At 52.6% G+C, this 12,962-nt stretch overlaps 1 protein-coding gene across 8 annotated transcripts in view; it reads right to left on the minus strand.

Annotated features, from left to right (window-relative positions):
* IQSEC1 (IQ motif and Sec7 domain ArfGEF 1) overlaps positions 1–12,962 on the minus strand; it is a 379,884-nt gene that overhangs the window by 73,279 nt on the left and 293,643 nt on the right. The gene's annotated exons all lie outside the window — the stretch shown is intronic.

Below are 12,962 nucleotides of genomic sequence, written 5' to 3' on the forward strand. Positions count from 1 at the left end.
CCACCCAACACCCTGCCCTTCCCTCACCCAGAGACAAATTTCAGACCCCCATGGCTGGCTTACTGTAATCCTGATTCGCTATTAGAGCTCTTTACCTACATTTCGTCCTCAAGACAACATGGTGATATAAGTGGAGCTATTAGTGGCCCCATTTTCCAGAAGAGGAAACTGAGGCTCACCTTAGCTGGGTTAACTCTAAGAGGTTTTCCCTCACCTTCTCTTCCAGGCTGCTCATTTCTCCCTACTATAAGCAATCATGGCTTGCTGTTCTCAGTTTACATATTTACTTGTTTATTATCTGTCTTTGGGCTTCATGAAGGCAGGCATAGAGCCTAGCACCCACACTTGTGGAATGCCGAAACGTGGTTGGGAGACATCAAGCGGACATAGACACAATCAAAACCCCACCTGCCCCACCTGCAAGTCCATCTCCTGGAGGGCCAGAAACCTGGCACATCCGTGGAAGTCAGGAAGAAGTAGGAAGCCACTAATGCAGGAACATCGTCTTGTGCCTTTTTTGAGTCTTTCATTGGGAGGAGGTGGTGCCAAGAGCCTAATGATGAGTGCTTTCCCAGATGGGGAAACTGGATTGCGGTGGGGGACAGTGAAGGAAGAGGGCTGGGCTGGCCCAGCTTGCAGCACAGGAAAAGGCCGTCCCTAGACCCAGTTTAGTGTGCCAGGGCTCCCAGGCAACAGGCTAAGCAGGAATCCAGTGCCCCTCACTGCCCATCTCCACATTTCTCCCCTCTGCTTCTGATGTTGTCTTTGCTACATTAAAGATAAATAAAGACTCAGAATGGGAGAAAATATCTGCACATCACATATCTGATAAGGGTCTAGTATCCATGCCACATAAAGAACTCTTCCAACTCAACAATAAAAAGGCAAATAATCCAATTAAAAAATGGCCAAAGGATCTGAACAGACACTTCTCCAGAGAAGATATATGGATGGCCAAAACACATGAAAAGATGCTGAACATTACTAATTATCTGGGCAATGCAAATCAGAACCACAATGAGATAGCACCTCATACCCACCAGGATGGCTAGAATCAGAAAGCTGGACAAAAGCACCTACGCAAGGGTTCCAGAAAGAGAAGACTTCTGACACACACTGCTTAAAGACTGTGACCACGTTCTGCATCCTGGCTGGGGGGAGGGGGAGGTAGGAGAGGATAGGGTTGAAATCGTCCAGTTGGGGGGTGGTGGTGGAAAACTCCCACCCCAGCCTGAACAGCCCTCTAAAAATAGGCTGCAATAAATGGGGCCAAGAGAATTCCCCCAGCCCAGCTGCTGGGGCACTCCAGACACAGGCTCCGATCGACAGACTCACGACCTGGATTCTCCAAGAATTCCAGGCACTTGTCCAGGCCCACGGCCTAGCTGCCTGCCAGGATGGTCTTGGCGACATTGTTCCGGCTGGGATTTAGAAGAAGGGGGTTGAATTTCCCTGTTAGCATTTGGAATACCAAAGGATGGAGTCCCTGGAAACCAAATGCCTCTTAATTCTCTTGTTTTGTTTTATCTTCCTACAAAGTATGCCTCTTGCTTCTGCTCAGTTAACTGCCTCGCAGATTAATAATTTAGGGAATCGTGAGGCAAACAACAAAGTTCCAGCCTGGAGAGGCAGAGAAAGCCAATTTTTCTGCTAAAACGGCTATACTGGGCCAAATTCTTACATGTTCCATTTGGGCAAATTGCTTAGCCTTCTGAGTCTCAGTTTTCTCAACTGTAAAGTGTGGCTCACGGACCACATCTACCCTGGAGAATTCATCTTGCTGTTTAATTTAATTTAGTAAGCATTTATTAGTGCTTACTCTGTGCCTGTCGTCTGAGGTCTCAATGGGAGACACTGATGTGACAAGTGTCCCTCAGTATGATGTTATGATAATCTGGGGGAAGGGGCCTGTAACTCTGCTCCACAAGAGGCTCCAAAGATGAAGGGACTTTGGGGCGGGGCCTTGAGGGATGCGCAGGAGCCCATATATAGGGGTATAGGATTCAAGAAAGTCATGAAAATGTTTGGTTCCACTGTACTGTGCTGGGTTTCAGTCCTGAGTTGCTTGCCTTGGCCTGTTTCACTTGTCATGACCCAACTTCATCACCCCATCCCCCTGTCTTCTGACACCAGACATGTATGTAGCACCCTGCCCCCCCCCAAAAGGCCAACATTTGCAGTCCCTCTCCCAGAGCTGTCAGGATGAAGACCAGCCCCTCCACACAGCCTGTCTCCGGACCTGTGTGCCCTGATTGAGGTTCACCTCTCCAGCCCTCACTGCTCGTCATACGCCCTCCATGCTCACCACACCTCCAGCAATACAAAACTTCTTTCAGAGCCCCAAAGTCCCTCTGTGCCTGGCTCATGGCTAAGACTTTGGATTTCACCTTTCAATGTCACCTCTCCCAGAAAGCCACCCCTAACCAGCCCCTAGTCCAAGTTAGACACTCGTCTCACCCACTCCGGGGTTTACCCTGCCCTTGCTGTCGCATCACACCAATGAGCCGTACTGCTATTGCCAGAGTCAGGCCCGCGTCCTTCTCCGCAGCATCCCCCGCGCCTCCTATGGGGCCTGGGACACAGAGGTGCTCAGCAGTTGAATAAATCTGGCCTGAGAGTCAAATCTGGCCCACTGCCTGCTTTTTTAAAAATAAAGTTTTATTGGAACAGTCGCACTCATTCACTTACGTATTGTCTGCAGATCCTTTTGTGCTCCGACAACAAAGCCGAATAGTTACAATGGACACAGATGACTCACATGCCTAGAATATTTATATCTAGCCCTCCACAGAAAAAGCTCCTCTACCCTGCAGTAAATGAACCTCCTCTGTGGGAGTTTCATGTTGGCACCAGCTACCCTGCCTGTCCAGACAGATCCAGTGCCCTGGAGCAGGCCCGCCGTGGACAAGATCTGGAAGAGCAGAATCCAAATGTCACGGGGGGAAGGTGGTGATTAAAACCACAGGGCAGGCCAGGTGACCTTCAGACAAGATGGCCACACGATGGGACAATCCACTGCTAGGAATGACTCCCACGGGGCTCCTTGCCCGTGTGTACAGACTTAGGTCCAAGGATATTAGTTGTTTGTAACAGCAGAACAGGGAGGAGGAGACATGCAGCGTCCCTCAGTGGGGCTGGTTAAAAACACGGCAGTGCACCCATCAGTGGAGTCCTCTGTTAACAAGATGGCGGCAGCACCATACACACAGGAAAGGATCTGAGAGGTGGCACTGTGATTAAAAGCCCAATGAACTGTGATACGTATTTACAAGAAAATATGTAGACCCCTAGTGTGCTTATATAGCATCATAGAACCACTCAATTTCTTAAAGAAGATCCAAGAAACATGGACCAGTGGTTGCCTCTGGGAAGGGAAACTGGGGTTTCCAGAGATTCCTGGGGATGGGCCTCTGCCCTCTAAGCCTGAAGTCTTGTTGGGACAGGGCTGGGAAGGAGAAGAGAGGACTTTTCACTCTATGCCTTTTTATAGTTTTCAAAATTTTAAACAAGTGTTTGTTACCTTTAAAACAAACAAACAAAAAAGCCACCGCAATAAAGAAATCAATAAAATTCATGGCAACCCACGGGATCAGAGGTCTTCTAGCATCTTGTAGGAGACTCTGAGGCCCTCCAGAGCCAGTCCCCAAAGACCTCAAATTCCAGACAGTACTTCAGCCACCTCTCAGGCCACTCTGGGTTCCTTTTCCTCTGAGTAGGCTATGTCTTTCTGACAGCCGTGAAAATCAATCAATCAAAGCCCATTCGACTCCCCTCTCAGTGCCAGCTGATCACTCATCTGTTGCTCTTCGTAACACTGAACAAACATCCCTACAGCATGGCCAGGATGCTGGGCATGGGAGGGAGCTCTGTGATCATCCCTGCAGCCCAAGCCCCCATTTTACAGACAGGGAAACTGAGGCCCAGAGTGATAAAGGGATGCGCCCTGGGGTGTGTACTAGACACAATGACACTGGCCCAGGTGTTCTGCCTCCCAGGCCACAGTACCCCACAGTCTAACATTCAGCCGGGCTGTGGGGGAGGTGTCGGTTCCCGCTTCCCGAGCTACCCTCTTCATCTGCTTGGCAACCTCCTACTCAACCTTTAAGACTCAGCCCAAACGTCACCTTCTCTTCGAAGCCCCTCCCAGTGCTCTGTCCCCCAGGTGGGGGGACTCACCTAGACTGTGGGCACCTTAAGGGCAGGGACACTACCACTGCTCCATGTGACCAGCCACCAGCAGAGTTGAGTCACAACCATAAAAACTCAGTGGTACTTGGGTTGGCCAAGACCCGGACCATGACAGTGAGATTAAAGAGGCTTTAATGTTAGCATATCCTAAACTTTAGGGCTGCAGACAGTGGCCACCACCCAGGGCTGCCAGCCCGTTAGGTGAGGAGCCTGCGGCCTACCGAGAGGGGAGCACTTCCCGAAGTCACTCCGAGGCACCGCCAAGAACTGGTCATCTGACTTCCTCTCCGCAGCTCCCGCCCCACCGCTCTGACAAAGCAGACCACAGAGTCAGGGAACCATTGTGGCTTGAGGTGTAAGGAGGCTGTTTTCCTGTGGTCTTTAAATGAACAATAAAAATTAGATGCAGGTGCTACGCCAACAGTTAACAAACGGATTAACCCAGGCTGTGAGGGAAAGAGCCTCAGGGAGGGCTTGCAAGAACAGAACCACACAGTCAGGACACAGGGTCAGATGCAAGAAGAATCGAAATCCCTTACCAACCCTGGGTGGCCTTATAGGAGCTCTGAAAAGCCTAGCACATGACAGGTGCTCAGTGACTGACAATGTGAACAAAACGGTCAGGAATCATCACCTCCTCCAAGAAGCCGTCCTAGACTGCATCCCCAGAGCACCCCTTGTTTCTAGGTCCCCAGCGCTCACTGCAAACCCCTGCCACACAGTGGGTGATAGTTTGTTGTAAATGTGAAGGAAGGTGGGAGGGGCGGCCATGGGTAAGAAGGTGCTGATGGCATCCCTCCTCAGTCTGGTTACTCTTGTGGGCACCCTCCATCCGTCCTGGCCCCTCTGCTGGGCCCAGCCAGGTAAGCTGAGCTGCTTGTCCTGGGATTTAGGGGGCAGGGCCAGCGGAGAACAGACCTGTGGCTTCTAAGTGCCACTACTTGAGTTACGGGTCTCTATTCAAGTGGATGGGAAATGGCCGTTTGCCGGTCTTCTCGCAGGATTCAAGAGGCCTGACGACATCAGGAAGACATTTAGAAGCAAATAGCTGAGCTGCTCCCTTCATCAGCGAAGGACTCTTCCCTGACCGCACCCCGCCCCACTGCCCTCGAAATCATACTGCGCTTCCCGCTTCCCGTCAGGTGGCCCTGCCAGCCCTAGGATACAATCAAAGTGACCCCACTTCAGCCCCTCCAACTCAACCCCCCTTTCCCTGGCCGGTAGCACAGGGAAGCCACTCGGCCAGACCCTCAGGTCTGATCCTCTGGGCCCCTTCACAGAGACAGAGACAGGCCACCGCAGTTCTCTGTCCCTGGTAGAAGAGGTAGCCCTCTGGCCAGCGGGCCTGGACATCCCAGCCCCTGACCCCCTTGTGTGACCTTGGCTGAGTCACCTAGCTTCCTGGGGCCTCAGTGTGTGCACCTGTAAACCCTCCTTGCAGGTGGTGTGGGGGCGGGCTTGGCAGGAACACCTGTAATTGCCTAGCCAGGGCCGGGCACCCAGGAGGCCTTCCGAGCTTGGCAGTCCCTTCCCCTGCTCCACCACTGTCCCCAGAGAGGGACATGGCTTAGGGCACCTGTCAGGGTCATAGCCTAGCCCCCCCACATCTGATGTTCAGTCTTGCATCTTGGACAACTGTACGGGTCTTTCTGAGCTCCCTTGCCCACCTCCCTCCCTCTATTGCCTCTTTCTTAAGTTTGGGGCTACTACCTCTCTAGATAGCCACGGCCACCCCTCACGGGCGCATATCCTGGATCGGGCACTTTACAGAAGAAACCTCGTCCACATTTAATCCTCGACAGCCTTCCATTTCACAGATGTTCTGTGGCTTAGACAGGCTGAGTAACTTACGTATGGCCGCACACCTAGAGCCCAGGTCCGTTTGACCCCTAAACCATGAATGTAATCACAAAGCTAGACCTGCCCTGTGTTCCCCCGACACAAAGTGCTTATTGAATGCAGGCTCTGTGCCAAACGGTTTACACGTATCATTCATTTAAGCCTTACAGTGACCTTCCCAGGAACATACCACTATTACTATCCTCATCCAATCAGCCAGACAGAGAAACAGAGGCTCAGGAAGGTGAAAGAATTTGCTTAAGGGCAAACAGCTAGTGAGGATTCGAAGCCATGGCTGTCTGATTCCCAGGTCTATGCTTACAACACTGTTCTCTTTGGTCTTCCAGGTCCAGTTCCAAGATGTCCCCTGCAGCAGACAGTTTCCCTTCTCAGCTGATATCATGGAAGTAACAAAAGCAAATCCAGCCGTCTCACCGCCCCACACTGGCTATGGAGTCAGACTCCTGGCTCTGTCCCATTATTGGCAGTGTGGTCTTGGGCATTGCCATTCTGAGCCTCAGTCTCCTCCTCTGTAAAATGGGAATGAATAAGAACGCGTACCACTGAGGTTGTTATAAAGACTTTAGTGAGATACCCAGTGCTTGGCCCTTAGCAAGAGTTCTGCCAATACTGCCCCCACCCGGCCAGCTCCCAGGATCCTGGTCACAAATCCCAATTCCCTTTGCTCTTCCTGGGGAAGGCCCCACTTGCGCCCTGGAGTGGAGAGCAGCTGGGGAGAAGCTGGAGCGCATGGTGGTAGCAGGCCCCAGGAAGGACTTGAGGCTTCTGCCAGCTCTGCTGAGGCATCCCAGAGGCCCAGGTGGGGTCACATCGGGCAAGCGGTCCTGCCTTTTTCCCTTCTCCTCCCCAGCTGCCTGTGCCTCTCCCTTCCCCCCACAACAAACCCGCCCCTGGGTTGCGCTCACGCTCAGAGGGCCCCTGGAACTAGCTTGCCACCAGGGATGAATTAAATCTGTGGTTGCAAGCCCCACCCCCAGGCCTACAGTTGGGGAAGGAGACAGACCCCACACATGAAGGGCTCTGAGACAGCACACACGTGTTCCAATGGACAGTGGTTGGCTTGCTGTCACCTCCCCTGAGGGACCTTCTGGGACACACCCAGGTAAGGCACATCCCCATTCTATCTCATTTAATTCCCTTCAAAGCCCATCTCTCAGCCTGTATTTCTCTTACTTAATTACTTGTTTACTTGTTTACCGTCTGTCTCCTCCACCAGAATGAAGCTCTGTGAAGGAGGGGACTTTTTTTACCACTGTATCCCGAGTATCCAGATGGCGTCTGGTCTACAGTACGTGCTCAATAAACGTCTGATAAATGAGTAAGCCATGCTGAACCACAGTCATTCTCATTCAGGGACAACCACACGGATGGGGCAAGGCCTGTGAGCTGGGAAGGGAACGGCAGGCCCCCTCCCGCTCCCCATTCTCACCCTTGTCTTATTCCATCTGAGCCAATGCCCCTATTTCCCCCATAGATAGATTATGGAAGGGCTGGGCGAGACGGTCTTTCAAAAACACCAATTTTCATCTCCAGTGTGCCCAGTACTTCAAGGAACCATCAGCTAAAGATTTTGTAAAAAAGACGCATCCCTTTGGCAAAGCAAATGATCATCCTTGACATATTTGGGTTTCTTTCCTGGTAGCTTTGCTTATACCGGGGCCCATCTGTATTAAAGGGGGCAGGTAAAGTGAGGGAATCGAGGAAGAAATATGGAAATCTGCAAGCCCTCGCTCTGCTCTGGAACATCCCATGTGGCCGCCCCCGATTCAGACGCGTGGCACTCCAGGGAGCCGCTAGGGAAGGAGCTTGCGTACTCCTGAGCAGTGCGTTCCGACCGCGGAACAGCTAAGGAAGGGGTGCCAAGCCAAGGCAAGGCCCCAGTGGCCCTCTGCCTTAATGAATAGATACGTTCATTCATCACAAGTGCCGGGGACGTCTGTTTTGCAGACGGATGCCACTAAGTGCTCCTAAAACAACAGCCTCTCTTAAGTGGGTTAAAAATTCCCCTCTGCAATCTTCTTTATGTTATTGATTTAAACAACACCTTCTCTTATCCCACTGGGAGGAAGACTGCAACCAGCTTGACCTAACTCCGCTGACTGGGAATTAACGGACGCAGGATGTGTGTGACGCCTGATTCATTGTTTGACTAAATCCATAACTGAGAACATGTGCATTCCTGAATGCGTTCAACTGCCCCCAACATTCATGCCTACCTGCTACGTGTCAGGCACCGGCTGGGGAATCTCCGAGGATGCAGAGGCAACCGACGTGGGCCCTGCCTTCCGAAGCTTGGTGAGTAAGGGGGCTGCAGGCAAATCACAATCACTGGTGCCAGCCCTGTTCCCATACGAGTTCACATAATCCTGACAGCAACTCTACAAAGTGGGTTTGCACCCGGGTTTATCACGGAGGCCCTGAAGCCCAGAGAGTCTAAGTCATTTGCCCAAAGACGCACAACCGCTAAATGATGGAGGTGGGATTAGCACCCACCTATGCTGACACTCAGCCTGTGTTCTCGCTACTCCATCGGTGGTTCTCAAAGGGTGGTTCCAGGAACAGCAAGAGTCGCAGTCTCAGCTGGGAATCGTGGCGAGTGCAAATTTCCGCACTCCAGGTGGGTCTGACGCCTGCCACAGTTTGGGAATCTTGCGCCAGCCAGGGCACTGAAGTGGCCATCAGTACGGCAGGGGAGCCACCTGGCATAAGGTCAGGATTGACGGTGAACTGGTGGGATGGCCATTTAGGGAAGGTTTCCCGGAGGAGGTGATGCCTGTCTTGGGACCTGTGGCATGAATGGGAATTCACGGGGTGGCCCAGCAAGAGAAGGGCACTCCAGGTATAGGGAACAGCATAGGCAAAGGCTTGGTGAGCTTGGGAAACTATAATCGTAGTTCTGCATGTCTGTGGAGTGTGAAGTGTGCGGAATGAGTCCCAGGGTGAGGAGGTAGAATTCTGCTGGCAGGAGTGGCCTGGATTTATCCCCAGGTTGGTTTTCCCAATGACCACAAAGCACAGGTATACCAATTACCTAACACTATGCTTTATATCAGGGAAACTCTATCTTCTCCGTCAATTTAAAAAAAAAATGTCTCACTGAGAATAAATTGAATTTTCCCATAAAAACAAATCACCCAAACTAAAACACTGTTATAAAATCCTGCTTGGATCCTGTTATCAGCAGAAGGCCTGTGCTGGCGGCCTGCTCTGGGTTTAACACAGAGATTAGCAAGCACAGAGTTACAGGAGGCAGCCATAAAACAGAAGCATGCTTTTTATATCCTGACAGCGAATAAGATACAAGATGTATTGCTGGGTGAAACAAGTAAAGTGACGAATCCTGTATTTGGGTAAAAAAGGAAGGGGGAGGAATACACACACACACACACACACACACACACACACGCTGACATATGCATTAACTATCTCTGGACAGTGGTTACCGTTGGGGGAACTTGACAGGGCTGGGAAGGTGGTTCACTGTTCACTGTGTACCTTTTATATCTTTAACTGTTGAACCACGTGACTATATAATGCTTATAAAAATAAGATACAATTAAGCCTTTTTCTGAGTGCTAAAGAGGCACTAAAGACGTACTAGCACCGACCAACACTTGGCTCTTGAAGTAACTGGCGGGGCTGAAAGAACCCTGGGAGAAGAATAACATTCTCCTGGGTCCCATGGGATTTTGTTCCTTGCCACTGAGCGCTGAGTCTGTGGCTTGCCTGGAATCATTTCACACGGCCCGGGCCTCACACTTCCACCTGCCAGGCAGGTAACAGGGATCTGAGAATACACTTTTTGCAGCAAGAAAGACCTTTAAGCATGTCGTGACTTTACCGCCACCTAAGGCTGGGGAGGGGCCAGGTGGGGCAGTAGGGGCTGGGGAGGGGGGAGGTCAAGGCCGTCTTCCTATCCTCTTGGGAGTAAGACTTGGCTGCCATCCCCCCGTGCACCTCTTACATTGTGAAGAGACAAGTGTCAGGCCCCCAGGGAGCCTCCCGTATGCCGGGCAGGTGTCAGCAGCGTGGTCAACACTACGCTGTGGACGGCTATCAAGTCCTGTTATGTAGCCCACCAGGAAACTGAGACACAGAGAGGTTCAATGGTATGCCTGAGGCCACTCAGCTCCTAGTGGCAGAGCTGGGATTCCAACCCATAGGCTAGGCAGGCAAAGCCTAGGAGCCTCTGAGCTAAGCGGGCCTTGGGCTGCTAAGGGAACGTGACCCTATGGAATAAGAGTAAACCCTGAGACCCAGACGGGGCCGCCCCCGACTCCTGGAGTGGATCTGTAATGAGCATCCCTTATGCAACACGGCCCACAGACAATTTTGGTCTCTCTCGTAGTTTCCGTAAATGAGTATAATTTATGTGTTAATAGCAAAGATATCAAGGTTTGGAAACCCCTGGAGTGTTAGAAATGCAATTTGTAATTACAAGCACACAACAATTTGTTCAACATGTCAGCTCTGTCCACGGTAATTATTACCCTGGTTAAGGGTAATCCCCGCCGTGCACGGGAATGGGAAGCCAGGAGTGGGGGCACCGGGCTTGGACCCCAGTTGTCTTCCTTGAGGCCATTTCTTCTCCCCAGATCTCTCCTGTTCCTTCCCACAGGGGGCTGCATCTTGTGGCGGCTGCCCCCCGGGGGGCCTCCCACGGGCTCGGCCCTGCCTGCGGGTACCCAAGTAGGGGCGAGCAGGCATTCCCTCCTGGGAGGCATGCCTAGTGGGTCCTGCCTCCTGCCCTCAGGAGGGACCCTGTTCCAGGCTTGCTTCCCATTTGTCCTCGACAGTCGGGGATAATGCTACCGTTCAGTGAATCCCCTCTTGCTGTAGGCTGCTTGTGACGAAGGCTCTAGCTCCCCCTGCCCCTTGGCTTTCCTTAGTGACCACCTGTAGTTCCGCACGGTTCTGTAGGGACAGTGAGGGGTCCTCGCGGTGGCAGCAGCTGCCGTCGCCCAAGCACTGATTCTGCGCCCCATTCGGCAACCCTCGCAGCCATAGAGAAAGCACAGTCCGCACCTTACAGAAGGGACAGAGGCCCAGATGTACCCAAGCGCTTGTGCAAGATGCAAGATCACACCCCAGAACACGGGGAGCTGGGATTTGATACCCACCGATGGCCCAAGCCCTGAGAGTCCCCCGTCCGGGATGCAGACTCTGATTGGAAAGCGGACTTCTTCATTCAACACGCGTTGGCTCCTCTTGTGCTTTAACTCCAGTGCAAGGTATGGGGGCCAAGTGAAGCAGGGGAAAGGGGCTGGGTGTCTCGTTCTAGCTACACTAACTGCGGGGCACTCATTCTGCGCTCTACACACCTGACTTGGGGATGCCCTGTCCACCCAGTGAAGCTGGGACCTTATCATTTGCATTTCACTGGCCAGGGCAGAGCAGAGGTCTGGACCCCAGATATCCCCTGCAAAGTGGGGGTTCACCCAGCGGTCCCCAGGTTGGGCTTGGTGGCAAATTAAGATCGGTTTAAAAAGACAGCTCAGGGCACAGAGGGCGGAGCCATCCTCGGAGAGGGGTAGGTGGTGACATGCTGTGGGCCACACCCCAAAGATGGGGTGGTGACAGCTGTGGGCTGAAGCCACCGAACCAGCAGTCTGTCAGACTGGGGTACAGGCGAGGAGCAGGGGCAAGGGTGGCTGGCTCTGCCCTGACTAGAGTGGCCCAAACCCCACCTCGCGCTAGGCTGGTCCTGGCCGGGCCAGTTCACCTGCCACCGCTGGAGGGCTGGCGCCACCTGTCGACCTTGTGGAAAACTGCAGCCTGGCCTTCCCAGCCCCAGGACAGAGCCAACAGGACCTCGTGGTACCCCAGCCTTGGGACAGGTGTGCAGAGGGGCAGCTGAGTCAGCTTCTGGACTCCACCCTAAGGTTCCTCATTCAAACCTCTCCCATCCTGCCAGAACAACCTAAGACACCCTCCTCTGCAACCCTCCTTGTTGTACAGAAGGAGGGCTGGGTCAGGAAGCAGAGTCAAGACTCAAACCCATTTCACTACCATTTCAATCTAACAACAAAGCACCACCCTGCTTCAAACCCTGGCTCCTCACTGCTTACAAAATAAGCACCAAACTCCTTGCTATGCCCACGAGGCAGATCTGGCCTCTGCCCTCCCTACTCTGCCTCAGCCTCTTACCCAGTGGGTTGGCTCCTGTCCCTGGCCCTTTGCAAATGCTAGTTTCTCTGTCCAGGACACATGTCTCTCTCTTTTCACCCACTTAACCCCGACTCCACCTTCTTGCCTCAGCTCCTTCGGGGAGGCCTTGCCTGACCTCCTCCCAGGCCCCACTGAGCAATTCCTCCTAGCACCTGGTTGACGTTGCAGGAGAGCATTTCCCTCTCCGACGCTGGACAACTGTATGAGGATAGGGATCATGTCTGCTGGACTCACCATTTATTTCAGCCCCAGTGTAGTGCCTGGCACATGCTACATGCTTGAGAAATCCTGTGGATGAAATGAATTATGTCTAGTTCACGTGAGTCCCTGGCCCAAAATTAACATGCCTTCATAAATAAAACATTCATTTCTCAAGGGGCCAGGCACAGAGGTAAAGGCATTTCATCCTTGAGCTCTGGGGGAGGGTGTGGGGGGGGTGGATATTAACGGACGATAAAGTAGGGGTCTGTGCACAGATGTCCTGACAGGGAGTAGACAGCCAGGAAAAGCTAGAGCTGAGATGGGAACCCGGGTCTGTTTCGAGTCAAGCCATTCTGTGGCCCCTGCGGCCAGGCACATGGCCCAGTTCCCTCTGAGGTTTCACCCGGCTGGGTCTGCTCAAGCTGCTCACACAAATGGGAGGACAGTGTTTGGAGTTCCTTCTCCCCTGAGGTTACCAAGAGTCCTGGACAGAGATTCTAGAAAGTTAAGCGTGGGAAGGCTGTATAGGTGGGGAGGAGATCCCA

The sequence above is a fragment of the Ursus americanus genome, chromosome 14 (genome assembly GCF_024610735.1).
Source record: "Ursus americanus isolate L20-20 chromosome 14, mUrsAme1.1.p, whole genome shotgun sequence".
NCBI classification, from domain to species: domain Eukaryota; kingdom Metazoa; phylum Chordata; class Mammalia; order Carnivora; family Ursidae; genus Ursus; species Ursus americanus.